This window comes from Triticum aestivum, chromosome 4A (assembly GCF_018294505.1).
Source record: "Triticum aestivum cultivar Chinese Spring chromosome 4A, IWGSC CS RefSeq v2.1, whole genome shotgun sequence".
Classification (NCBI taxonomy): Eukaryota; Viridiplantae; Streptophyta; class Magnoliopsida; order Poales; family Poaceae; genus Triticum; species Triticum aestivum.
The window spans coordinates 209,363-223,970 of record NC_057803.1 but is presented as its reverse complement, the minus strand read 5'-3'; positions in this window follow the sequence as shown (position 1 = coordinate 223,970).

The window sequence follows — 14,608 nt, the reverse complement described above, 5'->3', positions numbered from 1 at the left end:
ACCTAAGCAGGGAATTATTTCTGCTCAGTTAAGTCAGATTACAAGAAAGGTTAAACAAAACAATGGAAAGAAAAAATATACGTTTAAACACACATTTCAGGGGTATATCCTTCCCAAGGACAAGCAGAGCATGATATCCATGACCGGATATAATGTAAAAAAACTCTTTAGGTAAGGTGAGAGAAAATTTCATGACATTACCCATACAATGGTGTTTGGGTAATTGACCAGGAAACATTTAGCATTGGGCTTCAAATGTTCTTGTTGAAAATAGGAGTACCATAGACAAGCTTCGAGATAGCATTGACATGGTCACTGGGTAAAGATCAGACTTTGGATACACAAAGGATCCATCAGGAACAACTTATAGAATAAGTCTTACAATTTCCTCATGGAAGAATGGCTAACATTGCTAAAAAGGAAACTATAACAATAGGCCCTCCGGGTAGGTGTGTTAGGCATGACACCACATTACCGAGTCATATAAAGACCAATGCTATAACTCTTGGAGATATGTTCCAACCATCATATCTGACCGAGGTTCGGATCCGACCGGTGTCAGGATACCTCCAACTTAGGATGCCTGAGAACGAAAGGTGTAACACACATTGTCGAGATGACATTGTAAGATTCTAGGGAATTGAACTACGGAAGCAAGTTCCAAAACCAAAGTTCATCAGTAAACCAAGGAGAGGATGAGGAGGTGGCTGATGAACTCAACGAGAATTCAACGAGATTTCCAAAAGATGGATTTCCACAATTATGTGAACAAGGAGATAGCATTTGTCAGATCAAATGATATAATGAAGTATGCTCAAGGAAAACATACACAATTAAACATTGGTTAAAAGGTGCGCCCGAAACATGGGTTGGGTTGCACGACCAATGTCAGCATGGTGATTCAATAATCAATAGTCTAAGAATGAACGACCGACATTAACTTCAAAGCAATAGGGTTGCTAGAAGGAAAGAATCCAAACAACACCGTTCACTTGTTGGAATCAACACGGGGACCAAGAAAGAATGGTGATGGTGAGAAGTATCACTATACCAAGAATTCTTAAGAGGTGGAGTAACCCTCATGACATTTTTGACATAAAAGATGGTAATACTCCAAGGTAAAGAAGAACAATTGCTGGATAGAAAGGATCTCAAGGTATATCACAAAGCACGAACAAGTTTGTGTTGAATGAAAGGCAATAAAGTGGTCGATGATAACACAAATCATCGAGAGCAAAGGGTGGTATTTCTCATCAAGAATTCGATAGATATCTTGGAAGAGCTCAGAATGTTGATGATGTTCACGATACATTTGTCGCGAGATTTCATGAAGATGTAATCGATCGGCGACGACATCAAGTCAAAGGAATGATGAGGCGAAAGATTATTGGAACCAAGAGTATGACACGAACTCGAAATCAAGCTTGGTGTTCAAGGAGAAATGATACGATGAGGAAGATCGGCGTAAGGTTACCTCATCGTCCAAAATTGTGCTAGCCGATCAGGCTAGGAATGACGTGATCGGGTACAGACTCATACGTAAAGAAGATTACTAAAAGTTGTTGAACCATAGTGCGTACTCAGTTCAGTTATTGGTGCCTTTGAGTGTTTAATAACTCAGAGCCCGTGAAAAAATGGAATCGGTGAGAATGTAGTACTTGATGAAGAACTCATAAGAAGTTATGCAGTTCCATGATAATTTCGAGATACCATGGGGGTAATACTCGATGACAGATCAAAGTAGAGGTTGGACTAGGTTATTGCTCTCCAGAAGACAAGTGTTTGAACTTGTCCGAGAAATTTGGATCAAAGAAGAACAATATGGTGGGAAACCACGATAGCAAAAGACCAAATCCCAGATATAAGATGAAATTATATCAAGGGGTAATTATTGTTACGAGAATCTTCCATGACAAGATCTACATCGTGTCCATGGGCATGAACACAAAGTTCAAGGTCGACTCCCAGTTCTCCAATGCATAACCTATCATTCACTCCTCATTTTTGATGGAGTTGTAGTGTTAAAATTTTATCTGGTAAATCACCGGGAGAATATGACTCATGAAAACTTTCAGGTTCACATGGTTTTAGAGAAGGTATAGGTTCAACCCATCAGGGTATCTTAGAAACATATACCACAAGCTTCAAGAGTAACTAACACAAGCTCGAAAATAGAGCATAGATGACAAAAGGAGAGGATACAATTTACCAAAGGCATTATGTATCGAAGAAAGAACTCACAAGGTGATTAATTATGAAGGACACTGTCGGATAATAATCCAACAGTGGATATGGCGATCCACAATGGAGCTGATGTGAGTATTGATACCCAATCAGAGGAAGAAAGAATGCAAATCCACCGGTTTATAGAACATCTGAATAATTGAATAGACTTAGGGGTACAATCAATGGCAATATGATTGGCCGAGAACCAGCTCATGTTCGAAAGACGTCTGAGACGGAAAGATAATTTATAAGGATCAACTAATGATTGCGTGCATCCGCACACATATAGAATCAACAGACTCAAAATGATAGTGTCAAAGGATGCCAATAAGATTACTAGACTTATGGGATTAACCACAATGAAAGCAAGCAAGGATTTCAAGAGCAATAGGCTGCCAAGATTTTTGGAAGATTGAATGGTATTTTCAAGACTATTATGAAATACATGAATCAACTGGGAATGAGTGAATCCTCGATAAGTGCGAGAAATTATTCATAGGGGTATTCATGTGGCAAGGAACTGCAAGGCAGTAGGCACAAAGTATTCTCAGGGTATCTTGTAATAACAAGATCGACTAGAAATAAAAGTAAGAACGACAGACGACATGTGTAAGTATTTATCCATAGGGATGTTTCGGTGGTAGGGAATTGCAAAAGCAACGGGCACAAAGCCTCGAGAGAATATCGGAGAGTATCTTCGAAATCTTATGGTGCAGCAGGCGATCATCTGTAATAAGGGGCTCTCCGGAAGAAAGTAATTAGGAGAACCTAGAGTTAGAGTTAGCAAAATCATTTAACCCGAATAGAAGAGAGATCAGAATCCCAGAGTAAGGATCGAGGAGTAAAAGATCTTAATACCACCCAGATGGCGACGTGGGCCCGTAAGGCACACAGCCATGTTAGTAAAAAGTTTTGTAATGTCTAGACTCGACTTCGGCCAAGGAGTGTGGAAGGGGGATTCCTACTGGCAGTCGGCTCTAATACCAACTTGTGACGCCCCCGATTCAATCGTACACTAATCATACACGCAAATGTGTACGATCAAGATCAGGGACTCATGGGAAGATATCACAACACAACTCTACATATAAAATAAGTCATACAAGCATCATATTACAAGCCAGGGGCCTCGAGGGCTCGAATACAAGAGCTCGATCATAGACGAGTCAGCGGAAGCAACAATATCTGAGTACAGACATAAGTTAAACAAGTTTTCCTTAAGAAGGCTAGCACAAACTGGGATACAGATCGAAGGAGGCACAGGCCTCCTGCCTGGGATCCTCCTAAACTACTCCTGATCGTCATCAGCGGGTTGCACGTAGTAGTAGGCTCCTCTCGAGTAGTAGTAGTCGTCATCGACAATGGCGTCTGGCTCCTGGACTCCATCGTCTGGTCGCAGCAATCGGGTATAGGAAGGGGGAAAGGGGAGCAAAGCAACCGTGAGTACTCATCCAAAGTACTCGCAAGCAAGGAGCTACACTACATATGTATGCATTGGTATCAAAAGGAATAAGGCTATCATATATGGACTGAACTGCAAAATGCCGGAATAAGAGAGGGATAGCTAGTCCTGTCAAAGACTACGCTTCTGGTAACCTCCATCTTGCAGCAGGAGAAGAGAGTAGATGGTAAGTTCACCAAGTAGCATCGTGTAGCATAATCCTAACCGATGATCCTCCCCTCGTCGCCCTATGAGAGAGCGATCACCGGTTGTATCTGGCACTTGGAAGGGTGAGTTTTATTGAGTATCCGGTTCTAGTTATCATAAGGTCAAGGTACAACTCCAAGTCGTCCTGTTACCGAAGATCACGGCTATTCGAATAGATTAACTTCCCTGCAGGGGTGCACCACATAACCCAACACGCTCGATCCCATTTGGCCGGACACACTTTCCTGGGTCATGCCCGGCCTCAGAAGATCAACACGTCGCAGCCCTACCTAGGCACAACAGAGAGGTCAGCACGCCGGTCTAAATCCTATGGTGCAGGGGTCTGGGCCCATCGCCCATTGCACACCTGCACGTTGCGAACGCGGCCGGAAGCAGACCTAGCCTAGCAGACGTTCCAGTCCAATCCGGCGCGCGCCGCTCAGTCGCTAACGTCACGAAGGCTTCGGCTGATACCACGACGTCGAGTGCCCATAACTGTCCCCGCGTAGATGGTTAGTGCGTATAGGACAGTAGCCAGACTCAGATCAAATACCAAGATCTCGTTGAATGAGTTATCTTGAAATAACCGCGAACGCCGACCAGGGCCAGGCCCACCTCTCTCCTAGGTGGTCTCAACCTACCCTGTCGCTTTGCCACAAAGATCCACTCAGAGGGCCGTCGGGACAAACATCCTTTTGGACCCAATCCGTGAATCACTCGCGGGTACTCCTACGAGCCGACCCGTCTTTAGTCACCACAAGTAACATATATTAAGTATAGATATATACCCGTGATCAACTCCCGAGTGATCACGGCCCGATAGTATAGCATGGCAGACGGACAAGAATGTATGGCCATTGATGGTAAACTAGCATCCTAAACTAAGCATTAGGATTGCAGGTAAGGTATCAACAGTTGTAGAAACAATGACAAGCTATGCATCAGAATAGGATTAACGGAAAGCAGTAACAGGCTACGCTACTCTAATGCAAGAAGTATAGAGGAGAGTAGGCGATATCTGGTGATCAAGGGGGGGCTTGCCTGGCTGCTCTGGCAAGAGAGAGGGGTCGTCAACACCGTAGTCGTACTAGGTAGCAGCGGCGTCGGTCTCGGTGTCTAGCGAGAGAAGAGGGGGAAGAAACAATAAATATAATGCAAACAAATGCATGACGATGCATGACATGACAAAGCGTGATGCTAGGTGTGCCCTAACGCGGTACGAGGTGGTACCGGTGAAGGGGGAAACATCCGGGAAAGTATTCCCGTTGTTTCGCGTTTTCGGACAGAGGAGCCGGAGGGGGAAAGTTGCGTGTTCGCTATGCTAGGGATGCGTGGCGGACGAACGGGCTGCGTATCCGGATTCGTCTCGTCGTTCTAAGCAACTTTCATGTTCAAAATATTTTCATCCGAGTTACGCTTTATTTTATATGATTTTTCAAAGATTTAAACAAATTCTGGAATTTCTGGATTTAATGTAATTCGAAATAATAAAAAGACAAACTGCTATGGGTACACAAGAGTGTACCCAGCAATGTGTGTATACGTATGGCATGTGGGGCCAGGGGCTGGGTTGACCCAGTCAATATTTTGACTAGTCCAAAGTGAATAGTGTATGTGGGTCCCAATTGTCATTGGCTAGGTTAACTAATCCTGATTAATTTAGTTAACTAAGTGATTAGGTTAATTAATTAGAAGTAATTAAGTTAATTAATTGATATATTTTTTATAGTTATTATTTTTTTAAACCTTTTCTTTTTAATCCATTTTCGTTCTCAGGGGCGTGGGCCCCATTTGTCATTGGCCTAGAGGTAGCCTTAGCGGGCGCGCGGGTGCGCGGGCGTCGCCCGTGCAGGCGCTGCGGGGCGGCTTGCGAGGGGCTGGCACACGGCTTGGCGCCGGTGGCCGTGGCCGCAGCCGGAGCGCGAGGTGGGGGGCTCGCCGGAATCTGCCGGCAGGGGGCCGGTCGAAGAGGCGCGCGTGGGAGGATGCGGTGGGGGCGCAGGCAAGGCGTGGTGCAGCGACGAGGGGGAAGCAAGGCGTCGGTCAAAGCGCAGCTGAGGCGCGGGTCGAACGGGGCGAGTGCGACGGCCTCGCGGGCGGTGCGCAGCGATGCGGCGCGGTGGCGAGGCAGAGGCGGAGGTGGGGCGCAGGCAGCGCGCGGGCCGCAGCAGCAGCGGACAGAGCACCGCCGGCGGCCGCCGGCGCACACACTGGGTGCGGCCGGTGCGCGGGTCAGGTGGCAACGGCGAACGGCGGATGAGGTCATGGCACACGGGGTAGAGAGGGAGGAGGAGGGCACGGCCCTCACCGGCGTTGGAGAGCAGAGGTGGCGGCGAGGCTCAATGTGGTCCGGCGTGGAGGAGGACAGGGACGGGTCGGCGGGGTCGACGACGGGGAAGGGGTCGAGGCGGCGAGGTCTCCGGGCGGCGGTGGTGTAGCGCACGGCGACGGCGCCGATGTCCAGGGGCGGCGGGGACCTTGGGCGACGTTGGACGGCGACGGGCGAGTGCAGGGCGTCAGGGGCAACGAGCGCGTTGAGCGCTCGATCCAGATCGTGGGGGGGAGTGGGGAACAACGTGCGGGTGGGTTAGGGTTTGCGAGCGAGTGGAGGGATAAGGAGGCAACGGGTGGGCCGGCCAGCTCGGCGGCTAGCTGGGCCGAGGCCCATCGGGGGGTGGGGGTTGGGGCCCCCTTTTTTTGTTTATTTTCACTTTTTTATTTTCTTGTCTCTGTTTTCTTTTACTTATTTAATAGTTTATAGTTTTACAAAAAGTGAAACCCACTCCTAAATTAGATTTGTAAAATCAACTATTTTCATAAAAAGTTTGGGACAAAACCAAAGTACCTTGTATTCTTTATTAATAAAAAAGCATTTAAGTTATTGTTTCAGTTGTTGTTTTATTTATTTTAGTGCATTCAAATGCTTTTAAAATGTTGGTTTCTCCACCATTATTACTTAGGATTTATTTGGCACACACCAAACATTTTAGTCGTAATATTTGAAAACTTTTACTATTTGCTTGATTTTGAATTTGAATTTGAATCGGTTTGAACTAACGTGAGATTAACAACAGTAACCGTGATGGCGTGGCATCATTAGCAGAGGTTTACTGTAGCTAAATTACGCCGCCCCCAACCTCGACCTCGACGCCGCGCGCCCAAGCCCTGACCCCGACCTCGACGCCGCCTACCCCTCCCTCGGCCGCTCCCTAACTCCGCCAGCACCCGAGGTGAGCACGCCTACACCTCCTCCTCCTCCCCTACCTCTGCCTAGCTAGGGTTCCTAGGGTTCATCAAATTTTAGATTGCATCAAATTAGTTAGGGTTCATCAAATTAGATACTAATTAGGGCAGTAGTTCCTAGGTAGGGTTCATCTAATTAGTTAGTACTTGTAGATGCTTAAGAACTAGGGCGGTAGTGTTTAATAGAATTAGTAAGAAAATTAATAGAACTAGTTGAACTAGTTTATTTTTAGTAAGAACTAGTTGAATTAATAGAACTAGTGTATTTTTAGTAAGAAAATTAATAGAACTAGTTGAACTAGTTTATTTTTAATAAGAACTAGTTTATTTTTATTTATAGTAAGTGTTTAGTTGAATTAATAGAACTAGTTTATTTTTAGTAAGAAAAATTATGTTTAGTTGTTTTTTTAGTTAAAGCAATTATTCCCGCATCAACGTCGACGATGCCTATCCCGCATCCTCGTCATCGACTCGGCGAAGGACACCTTAATCAGAGGGGCCATGTCCAGGACTGGGCTCTGCCGGGCTGGTACTGGGAGGTGCTACCTACCGAGGGGCGTAGCTTGGTGAGGAGCCAGCCCGTCGCTGACCCGAACCTTCTTTGGTGGCGGACGCGTGGGCCAGTGACGGTACAGAGGCTTGAGGACCCCGTGGAGGTGGTACGTCACCGTGTTAGCGAGGAGGACGCGCATGTCCGTCGCTACATGATTGCGTTGGAGGGCAGGTTCTCCAATACCTGGCAGGTTCTTCAGGGATCTCACTAGAGCTATGATCATGTGATGGTTCCTTCGCTTTGGGTGTCCACCACCCGCGCCGATACCCGTCGTTCGCTAAGGTTTTAGTTATATTAGTGATGTTATATGTATGATACTATTCGAGATGTGTTAGTGATAATATTTGACAATGTACGGACGCAAGAGATGATTTACTTTTGCTTATTGAATGCATGCTAATTTGAATACTTATTTATTTTACAATTTGGTTTTGATTATTGAATGCTCAAATTGGACCCCACTATGCAAGGTGTCTGCATTTGATTAGTTGATAGCTTATCGGGTTTTTGTTTTTGCAGAAATCAAGGAGCCCCTCCATCATCCCCGTCATCGTCCCCGTCACCAACCCTCTCCGACCTCGAGGTGAGACCAGCCAAATCTCCATGTCAATATGAGTCCTATAAGATATTTTGAAATGTTTTTGTTCATATTTTCAACCATTGAAATGCAATGACCATCAAATTTGAATGCTCATATGATGTAGATAAAAACATGTATATCTTGTGTAGCTCAAATAGGATATGTGCTTGCCTATGTTTTGCCGGAGTGTTGATTAATTTTCGTTCCGGCAAATTTCAGACGCTCGATATGTCCTTTTTTAGCAAAAGTCATGCCGGATTTTTCCATGAATTTTGGCATGACTTGTGCTAGAATATGTAGGAAATATCGAGTGGCTTGGAATTTCTAGAAAGATAATTAAACGACATTATGCTCGTGATGAATAATAATGATTTAATTTAGTTTTTGTAGTACATATATTTAATTGTACAAGTTTAATCTTTGAATTATGAACATAGGAAATATCGTCATCGGACGATGAAAGTCTCCCGGGGGAGTGCGGCTGGTGCAACGACGACCGAGGTCTGTGTGACAGGCCTCACCTAGACGAAGATCGGCGCTTCAGCATTAAGCTCCAGAAGACATTCGGTGTTGAAACGGTACGCAACTACGACAATTTTTTTTCATAGTTAAGCACGACTTCAACTATTTCAACGTGTGATTTTCACCTTTTACCATTCGACTAGCTTATCCCATGCCATACAAGATGCTATGTCTGGAGAGGATGAATTTTGAAGACCATGAAAGTTCCAAAACAAAGAAAATTCACCTAAGGACCCATCATGGTATGGATTTTTAAGTAAATCTGTACAATTCTGAGAGCGTAACCCATTTTGATTGCACAAATTAAGAAGCACTTTGCAAGATGTATGGTTTTTATGAGGGTATGCTTGTCACCATGGATCTTGGTGATCCTGACATCGAGCAAGACAATATGGACATTTGGGTCCTTGTTGATACGCTTCCAATTCTACCGCTATATGAGTTTCTCAAACATAGTTATTAAATAATTTATATTGTTTATTTCAAAATAGTTGACAGCTTATTTTCATTGACAACTTATTTTCATTCTTCAAACAATGTGCGAAAGATGGTAGACAGAACCTACTACACCGATGGCTCGGAATTAACCTATTAGGAGAAAAATCATCTGATCGCATTTTGTACTGATCTTGAGAATTACAATATCCATTATCAAACTCCTCCACATTATGGTCAATACGTGCCACTAGTGCACGTGTTGAACTATGGTAACATCCATGGAGCTGTCATGGTAAGATTTTTTACTATTACGACATCCGTGCATGTTTTGCATAAATTCTTCTAAAACTGAACTACATTGCTAACTACGAAGTTATTACTATGTTTTTCAACAGAAAATCCCGAAGGATTGTGTGCCTCATTTGATGTTTCGGAATGGTCGCCTTAATGTTTTGAACATACTGCCAGGTCATCCTATGAATCACACTTGTCCATATCGGATTTCTAAAACCGGTGAAGACATGAAAATCAAAGAATGAAAAGAAAAAAATGGACAGTCGTAAGGAGGTAGTTGGAAGCAACATTATGCAAAAGGCAAGAATTGAAGACAGGTTGATCCTCATTCTCCATAATGAAGAGTCAGGGCTATCTTGTTTTATGCTATTTTACCTAACAGAAGGTAGTAGGTCCTATGAGAGAGAAGTAGGTCCTAGGTCGAATGTGTTATTATGTGGTACAATGTGTTAAAGTTGATGATGATGACGATAAGTTGTGATTATGACTAGTGATCAACTTGCTATATGATGTCTCATTGATGAAAATGATAATCATGAGGAGGTGTTATATGACAATGATGTATTATGATGATAAGTTGTTATTGATATGATGATGATGATGATGATACTTATTATATCATTGGATGAAAGAACCGCGGATTAGTTTCAAGTGGATGTCCATCCACTTGAAACTAGTCCACGGTTCTTTCACCAAGCGATGTAATAACTCATTATGATGTAAAAACAATCTCTAAATTGTTGTTGTATGGAAACTTGTATAAAGGTGTATGAATACAACATGAAATAAAAAAGAAATGTGATACAGAATAGTAGTAGTAGCGCGGGCTGCGAGAGGCGCTACTAGTAATTACCAGTAGCGCCCTTTCAAGCAAGCGCTACTACTAAGTGGATATAGCAGTAGCGCGGTTAAGCCCATGCTACTGCTAAACATTAGCTGTAGCGCCGTACTAGTAGCGTTGCCACCCGCGTTACTGGTAGGCCTAAAACCTGCTCTACTGCTAGGCTTTTCCCTATTAGTGTTTACTTATGTGGAAAGTAGTTAATGAGAAGAGATGTGTTTGCGTTAACATATGTTAAGCGCTTTTCAAGAAAAAATGAGTCTACAAGCTAATAAATAAAGTCATCTATGAGACTACTACTACTGTGATACTTGTTAGAATAAATCTGAGGTACACCATCGACCATTTGAGGACCAAGCAATCACACGAGCACAACACCGAGATTTGTTAACGAGGTTCACCGATATGGCTACATCCCCGGGGCCTGACTATGGGCGCTCCTCCCCGTGACACCGTCACAATACCGCACCCCGGCGGCCCGGGCGCCGGCACACGCCGCCGGCTCCCCCGCGTGCCCGTGCTATTATGTTGGCATAGGTTACATTGTGTGTTTAGCCCCGCTATATATGAGAGACCTAGGATACAAGTGTCCTACTTGGACACGACTGCATATCCTGTCTACACACCGTACGACTCCAAGTCCAACTGTAACCTAACTTGTACAATAATATTCGACACAACTCTAACAAACTCCATCTTGGCGAATATTCTCCACCATCTTGAATTCGCTTGTGCGTCGAACCTCCATGTACATTGGACTTGAGATACGCCATGAGCACCGCTGCTACTCCTAGACTCCATATGACTCCACCTGCAACTGTAGTCCCTTCTCGTCTTCTTCACAGTCAACACTCGAGCAAAATTAAGTTTCTCATTGCTCTACTTTGTGCTACCAACTTTCGGAGTTTCCGTTCAACGCCATCACACACTGATAATTTATCTGCATGAAAATAAACAACTCACATATTGGATGTCACATACAAGAGTTACCTGAACTCAACATCACCGCTCTTTCTTGACCGTCTGTCTAAAACTTGAAGGAATTTCACCGTCACCCTGTGTCACCCTGAGTCAAATTCGCAGTTGTCTCATCCTTTTTCCGGATAGTCTCTAGGATGTCCCACAGCTATAGCACTCCGCCTCCTTCTGTCTTGTCATCCGCACTTTGCCATGTGCACCGAGCACCATAGAATATACGGCCATGTATTCTCTCGGTTTTGACAATCTCAGACTTTCCGCCACTTTCTCAGATTCCCCATGGTCAACTCTCGTCTATCAACCGGCACCGATAGACCCAGTCACCAACTTGAATCCGGTACTCGTCAACACTGCTTCAGCACCCCCTGCACACTTTGTCTGACCACATGTCTCACCATTAGTGCATTGGCTTGTCGCTGTGTCCCGTGCTTACCGCACGCCTCGCCGCTATCACTGCGTCGAGCCTGTGCTGTCCTGGTTGAGTCTCTCGGGCAGCTAGCCCAAACTGCCTCAACCCCCACTGCAGAGAACCACTGATCATCACCGACCGATGCCGAGTATCACGTCTCCATCAGACCACTAGTACCCAGTCCGATCCACGTTCTCTCGTTATCTGGCTGAAATAGGCTTCGACTCTCCGAATTCTTACGCAATAGCCCCTCCATCAGCACAGAGTGTAGTCCTCCATCAGACTCCAACTCCACCTTCAACATGACTCCATGGTGGTTGTACGTGCCACCCTCCCGCGCCCTGTCGACTCCAAGCTCTCATGTGCACTGTCTTGAATCAACCCCGCGCCATAGTCTGTTGAAGCCGCACAAGCCCTTAAGCCTGCACCACGTGTTTCCACGCCCAGAAGTCGGCCACCATCAGCATCATGCTCCTATGTCGTCCTCGCTGATTCCACCACCGTCTTCTGTACCAACCGACTTGCATCGATCCGTCAGACTGTCCAGTCCGACCCAGCCAAACATATCCGACTGCACGACATGCTCCAAACTCCACGAGGCTTATACACATGTCGTTATCCTTGCCACGCACACCATTGACCCTCACGCTACCATCCTCGTACACAACCATGTACAAATAAATAAAGCCAAACTCCACCATATAAGCCTTCCCGTATGCACTTCACTGCGAAGATCAATGGAAAAATCTCCAAACTCCACCACATGCATCTGTAGGCTCTTGGTCCATTAGCTTTTCCCACCGATAGCACCTAAGTCTCTTGTGTGTAGCCTATTTTGTTCTCAACAAATCCTCGCTCTTTGTGGTCACACCAGCAGCATCAATCGGCCACTCCTTGGGCCGGCCACGTACCAAACAGCCTCCCAAGTGCCGTAGCAGACCGCATCGCTTTCCTGGCTGCCCGCACACGCACTCCTTTCCTTTAGCAGCCACGTGCTTTACCAGGCCACCTGCCCTCAGTGCCACGCCCGCACTTGGGCCTCGCTTGGCCCTTGCGCCCCCGCAGCTTGTTCGGCCTGCTGCCTCTACCAAACCAATCCAGCGATCGATCTCTTGAAGACTCCGCTGCTTGCACGTTTCGCCGTCGCCGCTTCGACAGCGACTTGGAAATCTCCAGAATTTGGATGGGTGAAAGCTAATGTGGATGGCGCCATGGCGAGGTCAGAGCAAGGGGAGGTGGGGGAGTTATCTTTCGAGATAAAAATGGTGCGTTCAGAGGGGCTGCTAGCTTCTTCTTTCCTGCATGCTCAAAACCGAGATAGCCGAGCTATTGGCGTGTAAACGAGCGCTTCAGTGGGCAGTTCAGAGGAACATACAAAGGCTACACTTGAAAACGGACTCGCAGGTGGTGGCGGAAATGCTGGTGAGTGAGGAGAAGAACTTGTCACACGCTGGACAAGTGGTAGAACAAATTAAAGTTCTGATCAAGTCAAGAGAACAATTCAAGCTCACCTGGGTTCGGAGAACGGCAAATGGAGCTGCACATGCGTTGGCTAAACTGGGTGTGAGTTCTAGTGATTCGGTTTTTTGAGACTTGGTCCCCCCAGATTGTATTCTTAGCATTGTTTCAGACGAAATTCCTAATTTAGTTTAATAAAGTTGGGTTGGAACTTTCAAAAAAAACTTGGAAATCTCGCCGATAACTCTGCCCCTGTTGCGGTTCCTGCTGTATGTCGAGATCTCACCTGTTTCCGATTGCTTTCGTGGACGAAACGACCGATCGATTCCGCTACCTGTTTCTTGTCGACGGACGTCACCGTGACAACTTCCGCAGCCACGATCTTCTCTCATCCTCCTCTTCCAAATCAACATCACGGCCTCAAATCGAACCTTGCTCATGATACCATTTGTTAGAATAAATCCGAGGCACACCGTCGATCATCTGAGGACCAAGCAATCACACGAGCACAACACCGAGATTTGTTAACGAGGTTCACCGATATGGCTACATCCCCGGGGCCTGACTATGGGCGCTCCTCCCCGTGACACCGTCACAATACCGCACCCCGGCCGCCCAGGCGCCGGCACACGCCGTCGGCTCCCCCGCGTGCCCGTGCCATTATGTTGGTATAGGTTACATCGTGTGTTTAGCCCCGCTATATATGAGAGGCCTAGGATACAAGTGTCCTACTTGGACACGACTGCATATCCTGTCTACACCGTACGACTCCAAGTCCAACTATAACCTAACTTGTACAATAATATTTGACACAACTCTAACAATACTTTACACTAGTAACATGGTACTAGTCTAAGAGCATGACCCTTCCTAATGCTCCATTAGGTAGCGGTACTAAGTATGCCACATGGACAAAAAATCTGATGTGACAAGGTAGTTAAAAGGAGAGAGAAGTTTGGTGACCGCATGAAGAACCAATGCCAAGTACACGGACCTATGCATAACACTTAAATGAAGAGTTTAGATGTTAAACAATTAAATGAATGGACCTTAGGCTAGTCATAGTAGGAAGTAACTTAAACTAGTGTCATGCATATGACACTAGTCTATGTTACTATCTTCATAATGCAAAGTAACTTAGAGGTAGTATCATACATCATTGTATTTATTAGTGTAATAGACTCATTGTTTCCTGCAAAGCTCTACTCCTTTCGTCCGGTGAAGAATGTACATTTAGCTTTAAAATTTGTCCATAAAAAAGTGTACTTATATCTTCCCAATGCACTTTAAAGTGGGAAAAAAATATTTCTCTCGCATCACACGGTAATTAAAACCAATAGCAATCTACACATGATCTTCTTAATTTCTACATGCACTTAGCTCATTGGGGGTTAGATAATTAAAGAGGAGAGAGATGA